Source organism: Varanus komodoensis, unplaced genomic scaffold (genome assembly GCF_004798865.1).
Source record: "Varanus komodoensis strain SLA01 unplaced genomic scaffold, ASM479886v1 scaffold32, whole genome shotgun sequence".
NCBI classification, from domain to species: domain Eukaryota; kingdom Metazoa; phylum Chordata; class Lepidosauria; order Squamata; family Varanidae; genus Varanus; species Varanus komodoensis.
The window spans coordinates 21,741,884-21,757,148 of NW_025335798.1; the positions used below are offsets into that span (position 1 = coordinate 21,741,884).

General features: G+C 44.3%; 1 long non-coding RNA gene across 1 annotated transcript; it reads right to left on the reverse strand.

Annotated features, from left to right (window-relative positions):
• Positions 1-2,321: 2,321 nt before the first annotated feature.
• On the reverse strand, positions 2,322-7,597 carry LOC123027408. The gene is made up of 3 exons (XR_006415513.1): positions 7,350-7,597; positions 3,657-3,744; positions 2,322-2,361 (listed from the first exon to the last, which is right to left on the reverse strand). It is a non-coding gene; the product is annotated as an uncharacterized LOC123027408 (long non-coding RNA).
• Positions 7,598-15,265: the final 7,668 nt, after the last annotated feature.

A 15,265-nucleotide genomic window follows, 5' to 3' on the forward strand; every position in this document is an offset into this window, starting at 1 on the left:
GAGTGCTGATCAGGGGCTTCCTGAATGCTTCCTGCACCAATCAGCTGGGCAGTGGGGAGATGTGCAGCAATCCCAGCATGCACTGCCCCCCTACTGATTGGAGCAGAAAACAGCAGCGCATACCAGTCTGCACACAACCTGGTTGCTCTGATGGGCCCATCGGCAGGGAAGCTGGAAGAAGGGAAATGCGATGGGAGGTCCATTTTCCAGAATTCGAGGCTTCCTTGTTCCCACCTCTTTGTAATTAAAAGGGCGGGGAAAGTGTCCTAGGCACAAAAACCTGGCCTAGACCTGGTCTTAGGTGAAATTTCTGTGTCCTTGGTGTCATCACATGGCCAAAAAATTCCCCTGTGGCAGGGATGTCAGAAGGGATACTCCAAGAATTTTTGCTACTTATCTAAATATTTATAGCACCTACCTATGTCCCCAAGTCATGATGCACAGTACATAAAACCCAGCTGACTCATTTTAGCACATAAAATGGAAAATCCCACAAGTGCATCTTCCCTTCCCTTCCCTGGCAGTAGCACATTAATTACTGTATTTTTGCATCCATTAAAGTTGATACTTTTTGATGATGTGAAATAATATCTGACTAACACCTGACTGATTCAGCTGCCTGCTACTTCCTTGTAGTTGATGTTCCTGGTTGCTATCCAGAATGCATAGTTCCTTCTGCCTTCCTGGAAAAGAGGTTCCACATGAGTAGTCCTGGATCTATGAACTAGTCTAGTCTCATGGGATAAGCTATTTTTCTCTTGCTTCTCCTCCAAGGATGACTCTGTGATTTTCTTCTTTCTTAGGTCTGGCCAGTTTTGCAAACCTCTCCTGTGTCAGAGGAGGCCTCATGTGGAATCAGTGCAGCAAAGGGCCACTAGGATGGTGGCTGGTTTGCAGGGGAGGCCATATGAGGAAAGACTGAGGGAACTGGGTCTTTTCAGCCTTGAGAGGAGGTGATTCAGAGGGGGCTGTTAGCAACATACAGGTATGTGAGGAGGTCATGGCCTTTTTTCCCCTTGCAGTGGAGGGCAGGACGCATTTCAATGGATCAAAGCTTAGGAAGCCAAGATGCCAAGAAGTACTTCCTCACAGCTATGACCCCGGGGGTATGGAATGGGCTTCCATGGGAGGTGGTTGAACCCCAATGGTGAGGGTGTTCAAGGATAGGCTGGACATGCACATGGTAGGCATGCCATGAGTGCAGCCAGCTGGAGCCGGGGGTCAGACTAGATGGCCCAGGAGACCCCTTCTGACTCGCTCTGTTTCTATGTAACACCCCTCCCCCTCCCCAGTTAATCCTACGTGTGCATCTTCCTGGGGAGCCAAAATGACTTATAGCTTTGTGGGTCCAGGTGCAGTGGGGTTGGGGTTAGAAGGCCTTCTTCCAGTTCACACAAATCTGCTGTTAAAAGTCCAATAGGTTTACTTCAGTTCAGTCAAATACCTGACATTTATCATTGAAAATGCATCTACAGACTTCCACTCGGTCTTGGGTCAGGAATCCAAAGGCAAAACCAACCTGATGAGTTATGAATTTTCATTTTTGTTGTACTAGCACAGAATCAGAAGATTTGGGACCAGCTTCAACATCATTCTACACACAGAAGAAACACTGTTCAAAGCAGTCATGCAGCTGGAATGCTTTTTGAATATGAGGAGGACTGAGGCCTCTGTAGTCACCTCTGTTTGCAATTCTTAGCTACTGTTTAAGTTGAAGAGTAAATTAGCTTTGACATTCTGTATCCATGCTGTAAGTATAAGGTAGAAAGGGAGAGACGCTGAACTATTAATAATCACAACGAGAATTCAAGTATGTAAATATAGCATTGAAATTCTGAAGAGTTCCCATTACTTAAAGTTTTAAACCTACTGTGGTTAAATTGCTTTTATGTGAGTTCCTCACACTTTAATGTACATTAATTTGTTCCTCTTCTCATTAATAGGTAATTGTTTCTTCATTGCTCCCCATGCAAGGTGTGCATTAGAATGTAGAAAACTGAGAAGAGAGCCTACCCCACTGCCTTTGCATTCAGTTGGCTAAGTTAAAAATAGTACTAAAACTAGGCATCAGTATAAATTCTTCTTAGTTAGTTATGGAATTCCGTATTAACCATTCCATGTGTGCCTACTCAGAAGTAGCGGGTCTCAAGCATGCTCCCAGCAAATTTTGTAGAGAGGTTGCAGCTTAATAATTTTGGAGAATCACAATTTATGTTTTTATTTATTCATGCATCACTGTTCATTTTTAAAATACAAATGCAACATACCTAGAATATCAACTAAAATATAATAGCATAACAACAACATTTAAAATAATGTGTATTTTTCTTTCTCTTAGTCGGTCAAATTGAAATCAATCCACTAAAACAAAAAAGAAGGAAAATAAGGTGAGAATTCAACAATGATCATTATAATGAAAAGCAATAAAATGGACCAGTGTCTTATTGAACCAAACATGCTTCCCAGAGCTTCTCAATAACAGTGGATATGTACATATCAAGTTCAGTGTGTGTGTGTGTGAGAAAACCTGTTCTAAATGTTTAAGGAGTGCATGTTATTACCAATAATGTTCTGGGCCCAAGATGGTTCTCTGTCCACCTATTTAAACAGTGTTGGCCACGCTGCTGAGGACCACTGTTGGCCTTTTCTGATGCTGCAGAAACCCATGACATTTGGGTTTGACCAAGACAATAACGGGACACAAAGCATGAATATATGTACCACTGTGGAGTGGCAGCTTTGCAGTACCGCTGCCAAGTCTGTGATCAGCTGGTAATCTGCTGAAGGTGATGATTGCAGAGCTGTGATAAGCAATCTGGTGCACCAGAATACAGACAGGAAGTAGATATTTTTACAATGTTCCTCATGATCTGCAGCTAACATTGGGTACTGAATATTCACTTATTCTCTTCCTTTGTCAGCACATTTTTAGCATTATTCAGTAACAGAGATACATTTCGTAGGCCAATACTGATTCATAAGAGTTGGGAAAATTAGATTAATTTTGGATTTGATCATCAAAGCAGCTCCAGAAACCTACTAATTTGACATCTCTGTACATAACACAGTCTTGTTTATTTGGGCAAACAGATAAACAGGCAGTGATCATTAATTGTTAGTATTAATACTACATTTCCGCTTGTGTTCCTAAGTTTTTATGAGTATCTTCAGCATTCTTTGTCACACATGACTCAAGAGGAAATACTTCAAAGAGTACATAGTGGAAGGTCCTTGGGAGCTTTAAACTGACACTATCCTATCTAAATCAATGGATTTCAGCCAGCTTTGTGCAGATCAAAGTCTGACCTTGGTAGTCTCTGAGATTTTAACTGTATTTCAGCAAAAGCTATACTGGTGATTTTTTTTTTTTTAAATATGTTACCTGTGAAGAAAACAAGAAATGTGACTGAAACCACTGCTTAGGACTCTGTAGGATGAGTAACTTGTAGCCCAAAACATCTGGCGGACTACAACTTCTTTCATCCCTCACCCTTGGTTAAGTTGCCTAGGATTCATGGCTCTTGTAGGCCAAAACATCTGGAGGGCCACAAGTTGTCCATCCTTACTCATTACAGTCACTTAAACAGGTAATATAAAGAATAACATTTGTGATGTTAAGAAATTGAGCCAATATTGGAGACGGAGACATAACTTACTTGCTGTATCACCATTTTGTTGAAGCTGTGGAGTCAGAAAATGGTGGATAGTGTCTTATCAGAAAGGATGGCTTTGTAGAGGACCCATCTGCAAAGTGTAAACATGTCATCAGTTCTCATTTACTATATCCAAAACACATTTCCCATGTCCATATTTGATTTTCAAGTGCATCTGTGCACTAATTGAAATCCTCCCAACATTCTGGTTTGCAAATGCAAAAGCCACACATTTCTCATTTGGAATGGAGCTCTTGTATTTTAAAGTTCACTGGAGAGCTTCAGGCTGCCCTTGTAACACACCCTACACCCCTTACCTTGCCCATTTCTCAGCTACCCTGATGTTGGTGTTAGGAACACGGACTGTGTATTTGTTCAAACCAAGAATTTTCATATGTTTTTGATTTCTACCTTTAGCATTGGGCATTATTTCCTCTATTCTTTCCTGCATATACCATGCACATCTTTTAAAAACACATTTTAACACTTTGGTGATTTTTAAAATGTTAATTTGGAATACCTAAGATCTAAACCCTAGGGAAACAATCTGATTTGCAAACTGCCACATCCTTACTCTCCACAGCTTATTGGCTGAAGGAGTGCAGTAAAAAAAGACTAATACTTTTGAAGCTTGCATCCACCTACCATAGGGCCAAACATAACAAGGAACACTCTTCTCATAAATGGTGGTTTAATTTCCAGTGGAAGTTTGATAGGAGCAACACTGTAGTTTGAGTTGTACTTAATTATATGTTTACCTCCCACTCTGCCTCCCCAAGATTAGAAAAAGTCACCTTAACTGCGAAGCTCTGCAGTAGTCTATGCCTGTCATTTCTAATCAGGTTGTTGGAGGTAATTTTTGTTATGCTCCCTCATTACTGCCTTGTTTATCAATAGGTGCGCCAAGTGTCACTAGCTTTTCTCATCAAGCCAGGTCTGACAAAGAGCTGCAGCGCATGGGAAAGAGGCAGCTAGGTGAAACTAATGCCATAGATGTTTGATTCATTAGGAGCTTATTGTTAACGGGGATGTCTGATTGTAAAGGCTCAGTCAAGCAAAAGAGTGCAGAGTAATCAGTCGGATTTATAGTTTGCAGGGCTAAAAAAAGAGAGAAAAAAATCAACATAAACCTTTTGGATATAACAGAAACAGAGGGAGGAAAAATCCCCTTTGGGCAGCCCTAACCTGAGACCTGCCAAATAAGGTCATGCTACATGAAGGTTGCCTGTTAGGTGATGGAAGATATAGGAGGATTAAAGCCATATGGCATGGCCTATCATACCTTCTGACTTAAGATAACAAAGCCAAGCATTGTGCTTAGCTGTTTTTGACTGACATCATCAATTTTATTTTATGTTGGTCACCTCCGGTAACAGGAAAAAATGGCCTAGTGTTGATAACACATGCTTTATTTTTTGTATTAAGATGCCTTAAAGCTAGAGGGGGTTTTTTTGGGAGGTGCCTTTTAAAAAATATCAAAGAATTAGAGGCTTGTTCTTCTATCGGCCATCCTCCAGCAACTGTCAGCCTCCTTTTCTCTCCTCCCCCTCACCAATCTCTCTTGTTTTCAGTTTCTACCTTGCAAATGAGAGGCAGACTTATTCAGAACCAGATGTAAGGCTCCTAGAGAATGAACATAAGCTGTTGTACTTTAAGCCTAATGGGAAGTTTTATATGCAAGGGCCTTGAACTGATTAGTATAATTCCCTCTTTAATACAGCTGTCCCTCCAGATTAAGGTAAACCAAATGTTGCAATCAGAGATTAGTGTACCTTGCCAGTTATTAACATCCCCGGTTGCTCAGTAAGCACGTCAGACACTAATGCTGTGTATTTATTTGCTACTTCCACCCTGTAACTTGAACTTCTGCACCTGTCAAAGCATTCCAGAGTTGAGAGAGAGAGGGGGGGGGGCAGGCTGTATGGTACTGGAAAGTAAAAGTTTTATACCTGTGCACCTGTTTAGTTTTGTCAGAGGCTAAGGATTTTTTTCTTTTTCTTTTCCCTCTGCCAAAACCACCAGGTGGATTAATCTATTGCTCTGCTGGGTTTTATGAAGGAAGACTTTGTATGCAAGATTGCATTTGTTACTCTTGTATGCCATCTCTCCCCAAGCAGAGCAATTCTCTTTAAGTGTATTGTTTCCTTCTCTCTCTCTCTCTCCCCCCTCCTTGCCCAGAGGCGGTGGCTGAGGACTTAAAGAATCAGCAACTTCTCCTGCTGGGCACTAATCAGTCAGTAGTGCCTCCCTTTACAAGGTGGGTCGCACAGTTGTCTGATTACATTTGGCAGGATATCCTCTCCACCAGCAACACAGATGTCAAAGAGGACAATGTCTTAGCGACTACAGAAAGATCTCTGCTTCTTCCCCCACCCAAACAGATTTGTAGATACCATAAGCAACACTTGGAAAACAAGAAGAAACAAGCGAAGTGGGCTGGCACTCGGCTATGTGTGTACACGTGTGTGCACACACACACATGCACACCCATATCTAAAAGCTTGAAAATCCCCCCCCCCCGCCCCGCCGTCCCAGTTCATCTAGTAGATTAACTGTTAAAGTGCAGCCGATTTAGTGACGAGGCAAGGAAGTTCCGTGTACCGAAGAAAAGTTTGCAGTGCTGTTTTTCCTAGATTGCATGGAGTCATTTTCCTACAGAAATGGCACACCAAGATATTTATTGTAGTGATTCAGTTTTGCAGTAAGATTACTGCGTTCAATGAGACTTCCTTCCTAATACGGATTAGGATCATAAGAGCTTCGCAGCCTGATCTTAGGCACATTTACAGAGCAGCAAACTCAGGTTTAAACTTATTTCCCGAGAGGCAAGCCCTTGAAACAATGTCCAAGGAGGCGTCCCTTACACAAATCCTCTGGATTGCAGCCTCCGCGTGGTAAACCTGACGCCCACAAGGCTATGTTGCCCTCTTTTCGTAAACGTTATCGCCTGTGGTATCCAGCCCGCACATTTCAGTTGAACTGCAGATTATTTTTTTTCCGTTTTAAAAGCCCGCATCTCAGGAATTACGCCTTGGAATTACGCCTTGCAGCCTACTAAATATGCTAATACAGCCCAAGGCTGGGATAAAGTTCTCGCCACACCACCCAACAGTTGGGTGGGACGTGCTGCCAAGTTATTTTTAATTGTGCAGCAGCAGCAGGCTTCACAATCCATCTTAATTGTCATCCTTACTTCGGGTTTGCCGATAAGGTCCCATGTTCGGTTTAAAAGCGGCAGCGTTGACAAGTGTGTTTTTTTTTGGTGGGGGGGAGGGTGTGGGGCTGCCGCTTGTGGTTCTGGAGGGGTTATATGCCCTGACCTGCCGTACGTTGATATGGACAGCCTATAAGGGGATTTGGGTTGTCACGGGTTCCCCAGGCAGTTGGAAAGAGCAGCGTGCCTGTCCTGCGTTTTCCTGTTAGGATCCTGACACGTGGAGCATTGATGAACTCAGCATAACATTGAATAGGAGCTTTTTGGCAGCTGAGACACAAGGGCTAAGCTGCAGGTCACAGATAACACGGCTGCAGATCTCCTCGTACACACAGTTACTAGCCTGCCGTCTTCCCCCTTGAGCACAGGAAACAGCTCATGCTGAACGCGCTCACTTTTCGTGTCCCCCCGCCTTTTCCTTTCTTCCTTGACAGATTGGACTGCTCAGAACCCCTTGTTTTTTCGCCACCTTTGCTTTTTACCTCAGCAATACTTTCCAGGAAGCAGGAGTTGATCTTGATAAGGAAATAATAAGGTGATGCTTGGATTCTCTCGCTCTCTTTCTTTCAGGGAAAAGCAAAAGGATGTGACTTGCTGGCCAGTTCTGAGCAACCCGGTCTGCCTTCCCTTTTCTTTAAAGAAAAGGTTTCCCTTTGCGTTTTCCTTTCATGTCATTAAAGTTGAGACTTGCCGCTGTCCTGCGTCGGGAAGGTGGGGTGGGAGATACAAAAGCGGTTTAATAGCGACCGGGACAGGAAGGAAGTGCTGGGAAGGTACACTGATAACGGCTCCTCGACTTGCCTCTCCAGCAAGATCAGGTAAATGAAGTCGCTAGCTTTTTTCCTTGTTGTTTTCAGAAAGCACATGCACGCACATTTATGTGTCCCGGCTGGCATCTTCGAATTTGTTTCATATGCAGCCAGGCTTTTGTAAAACACCGCTCCCACATGTGGAACAACAAAAAAGAGCGTGAGCATTGTCTTCTGTTAAATGACGTCAGACAAGCTTTCTGTGGCAGAGAAGTCAACGCTGCCCAACAGCCTTCCCCAGCCTGGCACCCTCTGGATGTGTTGGACTACAAGTCCCAGAATCCCCAGGCACAATTGGAAATAGGAAACTGCCTTATGCTGGGTCCATCAATGCAATATTGACTGGTATAGCACTCCAAGTTTTAAGCTCTCCTGGGGCTTAAAACTTCAGCATATAAAGCAGAGGCTCCTTCACTGAACTTCACTGCACACAGACATTCCTCCACCCTTCTCATTCCAGGCACAAAAACACAAAAAGTGTGTGTGTGTGTGTGGGGGGGGGGACTCCTATACAATGGGTCAGATCCAGACCTGGTCACACTTAGATCTATTGATTCCAATCTGTCTGCTGTAAGTATCACTAAATCTGTATCCCACGCAATGCCATTAACTGGGTAGTCAGTCCTAGACAATTAATTTCACAATGATGGCACTACATTGTATTACAATGTTCAGTGTTAGAGCACAGGTGCTGTACTGAGAAAGTCCTGGTTCATTCCTCAGTGAAAAGTACTCCAGTTAACCATGCTGGAAGGTCTGTGCATGGGATCAGGGCCTTCTCACTGGTGGCGTCATGACTGTAGAACTTCACGGGGAAATTTGCCAAGTCTCTTTCCTTAGACATGCTCTGAAGACTTTGTTTTGGAAAGGTTTTAAATTGCTTTGCTTTATTGGGCTCCTATTTTAAGTGGCTGTTTGCTATAATGAAGTTGTGTGCTTTTTATTTGTATAACTTCTAGCAATTTAATATTGACTTTTACAAAATTTTGCTTTTAAAACAGGGTATATGTACCTAAAGAAGATGAGATCCTGGGAAGCCACACCCTTTAGACTGACAGTATTAAGTCAGCATTATATGTTTTGTGTTCTGCTTCCCTTCATTCTTTCCCTGAAAAGTGGGTCCCTTTTTTGGAAGCCTTCCTGCAGTGCTAGAGTTCTAATAATTTCATGGCGCTTCCACAGCCCAAGATGGATAAATGGTAAAAAATACAGTTAATACTACTAAGCAATGAGTCACCAAAGATGGACAGGAATTATGGCAGCCCAGGAGTTATGACTGTATAAACCTACTCTTTCTTGGCTTTTAAAAATATTGTTTGCCAAGGAATGGGCAAAGTGTGTTTCTCTGTTAGAGGAAAAAGGAGTAGGCCTCTGGTCCTTGCTTTGCCTTGCCTTCATCTCTGTGGTTTAAGAGAAAGATGGCTAAAAGTGATTGCTAGTTTTTCTTTCATCTACTTTATCTCATTAGTTTGAAGTGCTTCTGTGCTTTTCCTGGGGCTGGAAGAGTAGATGGGTAGAACAAGAGAGGACACCTCGTGACCGGTTTGTTCTTAAGGAGAGGAAGTGACTATGTGTTCCATGATCAGTGTAGGCTATTTTGTTTGTGGGAACTTGTTTGCAGTGACTATTGGACACTTTCAATTCCCCCATTCTCCTTTAGCATCTGCAAGGGAAGTCTTGGTCTAGTTGCAGGCATATCTAAATGGTAAATCCATGAAGTAGCTTGAAGACAGTGTTGACTCCAGGCACATTGCTGACCTTAGTATTGGATCCTAGAAAACTGGGAGATGTTCACGGTGTCACAAAAAAGCACAGGGTGGTTACCACAATTTTCTGTAAGCCTATGGAAAAATAGGAAGGTGAGACCTCCACACGCTTTCCTACCTTTATTCCCATCATGCAAGCACCCTTGCTTTGTGCAAAGTTCAGTGTATCTCCCTGGGGCTCAGCTCAGCATCCTTCTAAGGGAAGGTAGCAGTGCATTCTGGGAGAGGCCTAGCAGGCCTCTCTCCACTTTTGGGAAGCTGGCCTCTGTTTAGGTGCAATGCCTGAAGCCACCTTCTGGTCTCTTGATTCCCCCTCCTGGCATATATTCAGCAATACACAGCTGAAACGGCTCCGTGTTTTGTTTTCTTTCGGGGCTTCACTTGTAACCTGATAATCTCAATACTTCTGTGACCTGCCCATCAACAGTTGGAATTACAGAAGCTCCACCCACACTGCAGTAAGGCATGGAGCTCTGCTTGCTGAGAGCATCTCTTCAATGGACAAAGGCACCTTGTTTTCATGGATGCTTAATAGGCATCAGTCAGCAGGCACAACTGTTTTTCTTATGGAGGTAAGGATAGCGGAAACACCTCCTGTTGTGTTCTGCCTGTTATGTAGAGATTAAAGCAAGTGGTGGTCTTGTTTATGCAAAAGCTAGCAACTCCAACTCATAGCCAGTACCACAAGACTGACAAGGAGCACGCCCCACTGCTGGTACCCTGCCATAACTTGAAGGACAACACTATTTGTATACAAATTATAACTGAACCAGAAAGTAAAATGAAAATAAGGCTGTGATCCTAATCATATTTATGTTATAAAGCAGCATAAACACCTCTACCTGCTGAGAAATGGTGGCTGGGTCCTAGAGCTGCTCCTTCCCTCTGCATGGCTCTCCAGAGAGCTCCCATGGATGTGGTAAAAATAAGGCTGGGGGTGGCAAGTGAGAACCGCTCCAGCCTCTTCCACACCCTGGAAAATAGAAGAGAAGCTTGTGGGGCTGTCCAGAGCACCTGCTCGAGGTGACCCTCCTGACTGGGGCAAGGCCAGGGGAACCCGTGCCATTTGACCCTCTTCCCACCTTGCTGCCTAGTAAGGGCACCTTGCCTGCCTTGTGGGCTGGCCGCTTTGATTTCTAATCAGAGTCCAGAACTTCATCCGTGTCCACAGGCCTGGGTAAAGAAGTGCATCTCGACCTGCCGTTGGAATGCACAGCAGGAAGGAATGAAACGCATCTTGGAAGGGAGGCAGTCCTATAACCTTGGGATGGCCGCAGGAGCATCTCCCTACAAACCGCTGAGGGCAGAAGCATTTATATCAGGCTCTTCCCTGCTAGTATGAATACCCAGGCTGGTCTTTAGGGAAGAAGGTCCTCCTTCAGATATGTTGGAGCTAAGCTGCTTGGAGCTCTCTCTACATGCGACTATCAGTCCATTGCATGGACTTGGAAGCAAATTGGCAAGCAGGAGACATCTCTGAGGACTGAGGTGGTAGGGGTCCTACTTGTCAACACTCAGGCTACAGCATTTTGCACCAGCTGCAGCTCCTAAGCAGTTGAAACTAACTCTGTTCAAATCAATAGGGCTTATTTTCTAAATAATGATGTAAGTATCAGTGTCAAGCAGATTGCTTTTTCTCTTTCAGAAACCTAACATGTCAGACAAAGCTGATGTTCTGCCTCAGAATTTCCCTTTGTTTCCCTTCTGGCCTCCACTCCATTATTCTTCCTATTCTTATTCTTGATAACCACCACTACCATAATCCAGACAGCAGATTTCTGTGTTCCCAGTTCTATGCTGTGGCAGGCATGATTACCTCTCCACTCATGGTACTTCTGTGCTATCCATCAGAAACTCCCAACATTTTGTCTCATGCACCTACAATAAATGAAAAACAAGCAAGTGAATTCTACAGGTGAGGCCTTTTCCACCTGGCTGGTGGTAAAATAAATAATTGCCAGATGGTTTTCTTTCTGCTGGGGTGTTGCTAAAATATAAAATGCCTACCAGGAACGGTGGAAGCACTAGAAGACAACCAGTGGGACTGGACAGGCTGCACAGATCCCTGACAGCTGCGTGGTCTGGTAGGGAAGCAACATGGGTGGAAGCACTTTCATCATGCTTGAGTTTCCAGGTTCACACCCCATAACTTCTACATGTGATGCAGCAAACTTTCTGTTGGTTGTGGCTGCTCCCATCACAGCATCACTCGTTGGGAAAAGCTACATGTGGTGAAAATCTGATGAAGTTTTGAAAGGTAAGAAAACTTTCTGCAGATTGGGAGGTGGCAAAAATAGCCTGGTTTGGGCCCTTTGGATGGTTTGGCTTACCACTCCCATCAACCTGAGCCACTGGCAAGAGGAGATAGGAGTTACAGGACAAAACATCTGGGGGCCACAACTTGCCTGCCCCTGATCTAAAGGAAAACAAAAGTTACAAGACAAGGAGATAATAGAAAGAGATTTGCAAGCGTGTTTGAAGTACTCCAGTGGTGCTCACTGCATACATGATTCACTTCTTGACAAGCTGCACAACAAACTAAGTTGCATATGCAGAAAGAGGTGTGTTTACTTTTGTACAGGCTTCCAAGATGAGGAGGCATTTTGTCTAGCTGTGTGTAGATGCTTCAGTTTCCCTTTCTGCTTATATACTTTGGCAGAAAGAAATCACAGTATAGATTGGTTTAGCTAGTGAGAAATAGCTTAGATGATGCATTTTTTTCAGAGGCAGGAAATCACTGTTGTCTTCTATTTGGAGGTGTATTTACTTTGATTTTTCTTGTTGCACTGCTTTCACCATCAAATCTGGGTTTCCAGGCTCCCATAGTGCTCCAGAAGGTACCAACCAAAACCTCTCTGCTGAAATGCAAACAGTGGTTCTCAGTGGCTTTTTTTGTAAGAAAAAAGGTGCTGGAACTCATAAAATTATTTACCTTTCGCACGTAGTCGATCACTGTACACACACCCACACACGTCAGTTGTGTAACAAAACATAACGGTCGCTGCCCGCAGTAAGCACTCAGCGCGCGACCACACGACCAGTCAGAAGCCGAGCAGCGCCATCACAACCAGCGCGGACGAAGCGCACATGCATCGGACTCGACACACAAGCAGCCCGCATGCACCTTTTAATGATTTTGCCGCCGACCTGCTATGCTCGACAGGGCGATTCAAATCCACGTGGACCAAACATCAAATTTTCAAAAGTTACTTTTAAAACTTGGAAAATCTGTTGAAAGAGGTGCTGCAACTCTGTTCCGGTGCGTTCTATGACAAAAAAAGCACTGGTGGTTCTGCAACAGGTCCATTCTCACAGGTTGAAACAGGTTCCAAGTGGTACCAGTGATGATGAGGGACATTTGCTCTGTTCCCTATCAATGTCAGCTGAAAGTTATTTAACAAACTTTCTCACACACGTGAGCCTACCTTCTGTGAGGGGCCAGCCTATTTGTCTACCTTAGATAGAGTTGTCTGCTCCAAGGGAAACAGAACCCTAGGCTGGGAATCAAATGGAGCCCTTATGGGTTCCCAATCCACTTCGGCAAGGTTCCCAGAGGACCTTTCCCTCTTCCCATAACTGCCTATGAACTACTTGGTTTTGTAACTTTCGAGCTGTTCTATGCCCATCCTAAAGGGGTGATATGCCTTTTCTAGGGCTTGGTTACTGGCAGTGACTCCTCCCACTGAAGCTTCTCCAAAGTCAAATTTGGTCCTCAGGCTGCAAGAGATCCTCCACCCCTAATCGAAGCTGACTGGCAGCAGCTATCCATGATTTCAGTTAGGCAGAAGACTGCTTGAGATCCTGAGTAGGAGATCACTAACTGGAGACACCGGGGACGGAGCTTGGTCTGTGGTCTGCAAAGGATAAGCTTTACTCTGCAGTCAGGGCCTCTGATGATGACGATACAGTATGCATGTTGGTGTAAATAATTTCTGTGACTTTTGTCCAGCTGCAAGGCTATCCCCACTGCTGTAAGTTTCTCCCCAGTCTTCAATTACATGTGTTCCATGGTCACTTTTTACTGCTGCAGAATTGGGTTTACCACCACAGTGCCAAGGGGGAGATAAAAAAAGTTATTGCCTTGTTCTGTGATAGGAAGGCTTGGAAACAGAATGACAGAATTTCTTTTCATCCTTCGTAACTGGTGATATAATAATATCAGTCTATCTCTTCCCTTGTTCCTTTTGCCAAAATGTTTGTCTAGTTCTTCCTGTGTTTATCTGAGACATCCCACATCTTGTATCAACTAGCAGAATATTATGTGGTCTGGGTTCTGAATAAACGATTCTGCATTGATTGTTTGTATTGATATCCAAAACGAGCTGTGAATTATTTACAGAGCAAAAGGGAATGTCGGCCACAGAAGCTGCTCTTCAACGGGGCTTCTCAGTCAAGTGCTGCAGGAGAGGGAATGGGATGAGACAGAACAAAAGTGGGCGCAACACACTGCACCGTGGCATCTCGGGCAATGATTATCCACCCTTAGGGCAACATGTAAGCTGGGAAAGGCTTCTGCTGGAAATGCATTCTGTGACCACCGCCTGCCACTGTTCCATCCAACTCACGATTCTCTACTCTCTTAGCAGCTTTCCAGGAAAATGTTTTTCACTCCAAGAGCTTCCTGCTATCTGAGACCTTTCAAGGGGAGATATGGGGGACTGCACTGGAGACTTTCTGCATGCAAAGACAATTCTCATAGAGCCAGTGAAGCGTGGTGCTCAGCCTCTACAGCATCAGGCTAGGACCTGGGTTCTGAACCCCATTCGGTCTTCGAAGCTCACTCAATAACCTTGTGCCAGTCACTAGCTCCTTGCCAAACTCCTCTCACATGGAGGATAAAATAGGAGGAGCCATGTATGCTACGCTGGGGAAGAGTGAGATAGAAATGATAAAACAGAGCTGGTGGGGTGTGATGGCTGGGTGCGCGACTGGTGGTGGCACCCAGGTTCTAGTCCTGTTTGGCCATGAAGCCCTCTGAGTGACTTTGGGATAGTATAAGGCCTGTGGCTACTGTAAATAAAGACTGACTATGACTTTGTGATCGTCGCTGACTTCTAGCTTAATGTACTTCACCGGATTGCTGTGAGGATAAAATGAGGATGTGAAGGATCTTGTATGCCACCTTAGGCTCCTTGGAGATCAGTGGGTATGAGTGCACAAGCAGCAGTAATAGCTGGGTGTATTCAGTGTCAGTGCCAATGCACCTGTGCGATTCGGCACAGCCTAGGGTCCCTCTAATAGCAATGGGACTATCAGTGGCAGAGCACATCCTTTACGTACCAAGGGCCTAGAGTCAAATCCTGGCATCTCAAGGGAGGGTAGAGAAAGTTTCCCTTCTGAACTCTTGAAGATCCACTCCCAGTCAGTAGAGGCAACACCAAACTAGATAGCTGGACCAGTGATCTGAATAGATATAAGCCTCCCTGAGACACCAGAAGATGGATGGACTATACAAGCTATGAATGAATGAATGCAGCTCTCTGTGTCCTATCACTCAGCTATGATCCATCTCTGTGGTGATCTGATGGCAGTCAGAGTTTGGCCAACCAGTAGCATGATTCAACAGTAGAGCTGCTTCATATATAGAAGAAGCCTGGAAGTCACGTTCAGATTTTAAGAGCCATTTCTTTTGTGATTCACCCCTGCCCCTGAGGTGTGGCTTTAGAAAGCTAAAGTTCAGGCTTGATTTGGCTAAAATTAGAGGGAATTGGTGTATGGGGGACGTCTAGATTAAATTAAGCTTTCTCCCTGCTTACCGTGGACACATGAGTAGAAAAACGGATGGAACACCAGTATTTGGGGCCTGTTTCATTAACAACTACA